Source organism: Macrobrachium nipponense, chromosome 30, assembly GCF_015104395.2.
Source record: "Macrobrachium nipponense isolate FS-2020 chromosome 30, ASM1510439v2, whole genome shotgun sequence".
In the NCBI taxonomy this organism is placed as follows: Eukaryota; Metazoa; Arthropoda; class Malacostraca; order Decapoda; family Palaemonidae; genus Macrobrachium; species Macrobrachium nipponense.
In genome coordinates this window covers 27,744,885-27,751,843 of record NC_087218.1, presented here as the reverse complement: position 1 = coordinate 27,751,843, position 6,959 = coordinate 27,744,885, and positions in this window count along the sequence as shown.

Here is a 6,959-nt window from a genome sequence, read left to right as displayed (position 1 = left end):
TCTCTCTCTCACACACACACACACGCACAAATTACCTCGACTACCTATCTTACTTTATTTCTCAGGGGCACATTCTCTCTCTCTCTCTCTCTCTCTCTCTCTCAAGTGACCTCAGTAACCTTCCTCTAAACCTCAGTCACATCCACGTACACAAACAAATTGCCTTAACTACCTCTTCATTTTATTTCTAGCTGCAGAATCATTTCAATCTGTCCTACTTCCCCAGCAACCTGGCCCCCCAAACCCCGCAAGCCCTAATTCCCTCACTTTTGTTTCCTCTATGTTTATTTTATTAGTATTTATTTGTATTTTATAATCTTTTATTTTTGTTCATTTATTTATTATATATATATATATATAGTATATATATATATATATATATATATATATATATATATATATATATTTTTTGCCTCCGGTATAAAATCCTTGTTTCAATCGTCGTCATGTATTAAGACTAATGTAACTCGGCGTTCAACTACTTTCAGGCGAATTATTGCGTCTGCAGTGAACCCCTTTCACCTTTTTTTTTTTTTTTTTTTTTTTTTTTTTTTTTTTGCGCCGAAATACGGAAATTTTAAATGTAATTTCGAATTTCGATGACTTGAAAAGTTTTTATTGTGTTTTGCCAAAGCAATTTTTTTTTTTCACGAATTATAACGATCTGAGCTTGAACGACAACTTTCAGATATTACTCCGATGAAAATAACTCCTTAAGATTCCCTCACTTTAAACAGGCAGAGAGAAAACGCAAAATCAGAGTGAATGAAATGTGATTCATAAATTCTGCATGTGGCGTTACACAAGCAGTGGTCATCTACGAAAATTTAATTTTTTAAATGAAACTTGATTCATACATGCTTCTGCTTGTGGCGTTACAGAACCGGTGGTCATCGACGAAAGATTTATCATGATATGAAACGTGATTCATAAATTCTGCTTGTGGCGTTACACAAGCAGTGGTCATCTGCGAAAATTTTATCGTTCAAGATGAAACGGGATTCATAAATTCTTCTGCTTGTGGTATCACACAAGCAGCAATCATTTACAAAAATATATTTCACAACAAAATAGAAATATTAAGAGTTTTTTGTGTGTTATGAGGATTTTATACATCGTTTTTGTAACCGATAATTTATTTCATTAAAAGTTTTTGGGTTTTACATTTTTAATTTTTTCTTGCTTACATTTAGTTTATAAGTCGTTTTTGTATTTTGCGATTTTTTAATAGTTTTTATATTTTATATTTGTTTATAAAATGCAATAAAACACCTCCAAATATCGAAGTTATTGATAAAAATAAACTATAAAACATTCAAAATGTTAAAATACAAATAAAGGATAAAATCATGCTACTTTAACACAATCTACTACTAATAACAGATGGATAAATGTATAAAATAGATAAATTAACAAAGAATTAAACTGATGAATCAGGAACTATAACAACCATTAAAAGACCAATTATAGTATACAAAACGATATATATAAAATTATAAACCACTAAAACGATTTATAAATAATAAAATATATTAACGATCTATAAAAATTTTAAATCAAAAATATTTATAAATTATAAAATACAAAAAGATCCTTAAACAATTATAAAATTTAAAATATGATTCATAAAAAATTGCAAAATACAAACACGATTTATAAACAAAATTATATAGCAAGAAAAAGATTTAAAAATATAAAACCCAAAAACGTTTAATAAAGAATTATAAGTTACACAATCTATGTATAAAATAATCATAAAACACAAAGAACTCTAAAAAATCTATAAATACAAAAACGACTTACAAAAAATTATAAAATACAAAAACGATTTCTAAAAAAAATCATAAAACAAAACTGATTTCTAAAAAAAAATCATATGCAAATACGATTCATAAAAAATGACATAAGATAATCAGATAATCACAAAATACCAAATATTTGACACCCAATAAAAAAAAAAGTGAACGCATACGACAGAAGACACAGATAAAATAAAACCTTCGAGAATCTTCTTGTTTCTTCCGCGAATCCACAAAAATTTCTGTCGAATTATTCCCCAGGAAATCGAATCACAAGATCTCAAACGAGGTTAACCGTCTCCCGGGAGAATTTTATTCAGATATCTATAAAAGGAGAATGTCAGGTCGCACGTACTTCCTTGGTTAGATTTTCCTAGTCACAAATTCCCCCGCAGGGAGGTAGTGCCGTCAGTGAACCTCACCTGGAGTACAGTAGTCATTAATTAAGGTTCCTCGCAGCGTAATTTCGGCCCCAAACTGCAACCCCTTTCTTTTCTTTCACTGTAACCTCCATTTATGTTCACTCTCCAATCTTTCTTTTCACCTCCTAATAATTGTTTCATTGTACAACTGCGAGCTTTAAAAACCCCCTACTCTCAATTTCCCTTTTAGCGTTGGATGACCTCATAGGTCCCAGTGCTTGGCCTTTGGCATAAATTTAGTATTCCATTTCGTCACAAATTCTCCGTCTGGGTCACTACAACTTCTGGGAATGTCCACGCCGGTTTTCCTTACCGATTGGGCCTGGTGGAACTTTCAAGGAATTAATAGTAACGATTGCTTATGAGAGATTTTCTGTCTCCTTTTATTTGGCCACACTTCCAATAAAAGCAAGTGAAACTGACTCAGATAAAGGAGCTTCTCTATCTATCTCCATTTGTGGATAATTAGGCGATTCTCTGATAATTCAAGAGTAACGCTCGCTTAGATCGGAGAAATTTCGTTTAGTAGTGTCATTTTCAGTTTCTACTTTTTCTAATCATATAGCTTATCCTATTATCAACTTTTTTTTTATTCTGGGCTTTGTAGAAGTGACTTTCAATGTTTTTTTTTTTTAACATTCAAGTTATTATCACACAATGTATGTACAATGTCTGTGCATACTAGGCTCTCTATATACCCTAATTTTATATAAGCTTCGCGTTAATAGCATTTTTACAACAATCAGAACTGATCATTCACCAATAAATAAAGCAAACGTGTGGCTAAGATATAGTATACAATTACATAGTGAGAAATTTGAATGCCGTTGTATTTACTCATTACTCCAACAAAAAAGTAAGGCATATTGTGAATGGAAGGGGAAAAAAAGCACACGCAGAAGGAAATATCCTGAAAAACTAAACCCCAAATTAAATCTGTAGACCTTCATTCAGTAATTGTTGAAGACATCTAATATAGCTATAATTTTGCTTCAGTTATTTATTGGTAAATGATCTGTTACGGTGATTACAACATGGCCATTAACGCGAGAGTTATATGAAATGTATATAAAGAGATCATAGCGTGCACAGACATTGTACACAATTACATGGTAGAATAATGACTTGGACATTCAAAAAATAACATTTATGCCAATTATTGTAAAACGGCCAAAAAAAAGATGTTGAAAATAGAATAAGCAATATGAAGGAAAAGTTAAATCTGAAAATGAAACTAGTGAGCGAAATTATAGAAACCTCTCTTATCTGAGCAAGCGTTTCTCCTGAATTACTTGCGAGTTATTTGGAATTACAACAAATAAGATCAGACTGAAAAGAAAGGAAAACACGAACTCATACCTAAAGTAAATTTAATCAGCAGTACTGGGTAAATAAAGGCCCAAAGAAGTAACAAGGAAAATACGATATTCAAATTATAGGATTTCCATACCTCGTTACAATTGTGATGAAAATCAAATGGAAAAGAAAGGAAAACGCGAATCCCAGTAAGTAAATTTAATCTGTAGTCGAGAGTGAATGCCCAAAAGAAGTGACCAGGAAAGAATGCTAGTCAAAAACAAAGGACTGTCATCCGTAGTTACGACCGCATCAACAACCTAGATATTGTAACGCCAGTTTTGGTAGCCATATATCAATCAATCAGTCGTAGTTACGAGGAGAAAATCACAGCATCCCATCTGGTACTGGGTTTCTTATTATTAGAGTCGACGGCTTCCGCGCCGTCGAACCACAGGGCGATATTTGACCTATTCAGCAGTGTTGGCTCAACGTCAGAGGAAAATCTGAAGAGAGAGAGAGAGAGAGAGAGAGAGAGAGAGAGAGGGCGAGAACCTAGAGAGTTCGATAGCAAAAAAAGAAATTGAGAGAGAGAGAGAGAGAGATAGAGAGAGAGAGAGGAGAGAGAGAGAAAAGAGAGAGAGAGAGAGAGAGAGAGACTCCCCGGCCACCCCCCCCCATACCCATCGCTGCATAAGCCACATTTCTCTCTCCTCGAGATATCCATATTCGCCAAAATCTGAAACACGGCTCACTGACGTCATTGCATAATCCCCACTTGATTGCAATAACAGCCATGTTGATTCAGGGTAAACCTTCATCATATATTAAAACCGACCTTTGAAGGTATTGTGAGAGCAATAGCCGAAGACGACAGTGATTCCAGTCGAGAAATCATTCGCCAACATGGAAGTCGTGTATCCTGGAGCTCAAGGAATATCGATGACCATTGTTATTGCGACGCTGGGTGATGATACGAAGGCAAACGATATTTTCGTTGTTTGTTAATGCTTCGTTAAGCCGCAGTCATTTCAAACCTTTGTTAGATTTCTCTTCTTAAAAAATGCTTAGATTCAGTTCCACTTTTAAGGCACCCAATATCACATTTATCTTCATGCTTATTTATTTTTCTTAAAATATATAAAGTCCGATTTTGAAAGCAGCTTTCCTTTTAATGCATATGCCGATGGAGCAGGAAAATCAACGTCTTACCAGTCTCGGAAGGAGACAGTTTAGAAATGGATAACTATACTCTGTTTTTTTCCATCTGTCCATCCACCTGTGGTGTTTTGTATGGTAACACTGCGTCCCGGGCTTTAAATAGTTACGCTATGTGTAAGTTTTAGGTAAATAAAATGATATCTGGGTTTACATTTGCAACTGAAAAGTTTTAATTTTAATATTTACTGTATGCGAATTACACCGTTAATATTCGAAATAGGATATTGTTATTATTGTTGAATGTAAGCTGAATGTAACTATCTAAAGCCCGGGACGCAGTGTTACCATACGCAAACACCACAGGCGGATGGACAGATGAAAAAAAAAACGAGTATAGTAGGATGTAACTCGAAAAACGTGATATAATATTTAAACCGCTCTCTCATTTGAGTGATAATCATGCTGACAGATCAGTCAAGTTCACTGAAACAATCTTAATAAAGGTTTTCCTTCATTTATCAAGCTCAAGATATAAATAATACGTCTTCACTCAGCAAATCTAAAACACTACATCCAACCATTTTTTTCCACAATGTGCTAACAAGTCTTCAGTGTTGTCAGACAACAAATTACAGCATATTCACATTATTATTATTATTATTATTATTATTATTATTATTATTATTATTATTATTATTATCATCATAAAATGAAACAAGCCCACCACATAGGCCACTGACTTGAAATTCAAGCTTCCAAAGAATATGGTATTCATTCGAAAGAAGCAACAAAAAGTAATGGTCAATGCAGAAAAAGATCAGTTACTAGGAAAATAGATAAATTCATAAATAAATACAAATGTAAGTAAAATATCAAATATACAAGTTGAAAACAACAATCTTTTGGAAAATTGTAAATCAATCCAAGACGGGAATTGCTGTATTGAATAAAAAAAAAAAAAAAAGGAGAATGACCTCTGAGGGATTTGGCGCATATGCTCGGCTGCGGGTCACCGCCGTCAGGTCACACAATAACCGCCGCCACCTACTTCAGGAGCCACAAAAGGAAAGGAACGCGACGTGCGCGCGCGCGCCTCGTCAGCGGAAAGAGAAAGAAAGGAACACCATCTTGATTTTATTGTGGAATAAAGTCGGGATTCTTTTACCTTCGCAAATCGTAAACGTTGACCGTGAGATGAGAAGCACTTATTGTTACACCCTGTTTGTCCCCCCGAATGGTGCTAAAGTCATTCAGTTTATGAGCAATAACGTGTTTTTCTTTTCTTTTTTTTTTTTTTACACATATTGATCTTTGCCATATGACTTTGGCGAGGTGTGGAAAACATTCCTGTAGCCTGTACCTATTTCCGCACACTTTATGCGAATATCCATACGGTGAAAAAAGTAATCAGTCTATTTAATCAGCTATCATTGATATACGTACAGTCACGTTACAAAGTATTGCATCAGTTGCCTTAAAGCTTTAGACAATATGTATATATGGAAGTGTTCAGCAAGCGGTATCTGGCAACTATTTGCCTGGCCGCTGAGGCGCATGATGTGCTATGGTGACCTACTAAGTTTCTGTTAATTGGTTACAGGTTGCCCTAGAGCAAGATCCTTTTCTGCACATGACTGGCTTATTCTAAAACAGTAAACAGAGTATCTCGCTAACGCATAATATGGCAGGCGAGCTAAATAAAATAGCATTGTTTAAAGGATATTAAAATTATAACTGTTCTTTCGTATGTTCCTTCTATAGTAATTGTGGTATTCATTTTTTCTTGTAACTCGGCCTGACCATTTTTTTTTTCGGTCTAAAGAGGGTTTTCTTTTAGCACTCAAAATTGTAGGCCTATATGCTTTGCGTATACAGTTTAAAACAAGGATATTTATTATATTTTGTTTATCATCATCAAAATATTTTTAAAAATGTAAAATAAATGTTTGGCTAGGCCTAATGGTCCTTGCCTAGTCTGTGAAAGGAGGAGAATCCTATAATATGCAGTATGATTTTGTTTAAAAGCACTTGTATGGTATTCGATTTTTATAATCATTATTGTTTTTGTTTTTTTTACATCCGTCAGTAAATATATAATTGATCATCTCCGTGTTGAATGGCCTAATTCTGAAACCATATGGCCGAGGACTGAATCACTCACTCCTGAGAGAAAAAGGTTTACTCTCCCTAATGAGGTCGACCAGAAAAAAATGTATTTCCATATATTATTAATATCTGTAATAGGTGGTAGATAATATTGATAGTGGCCAAGTGGTTAAAA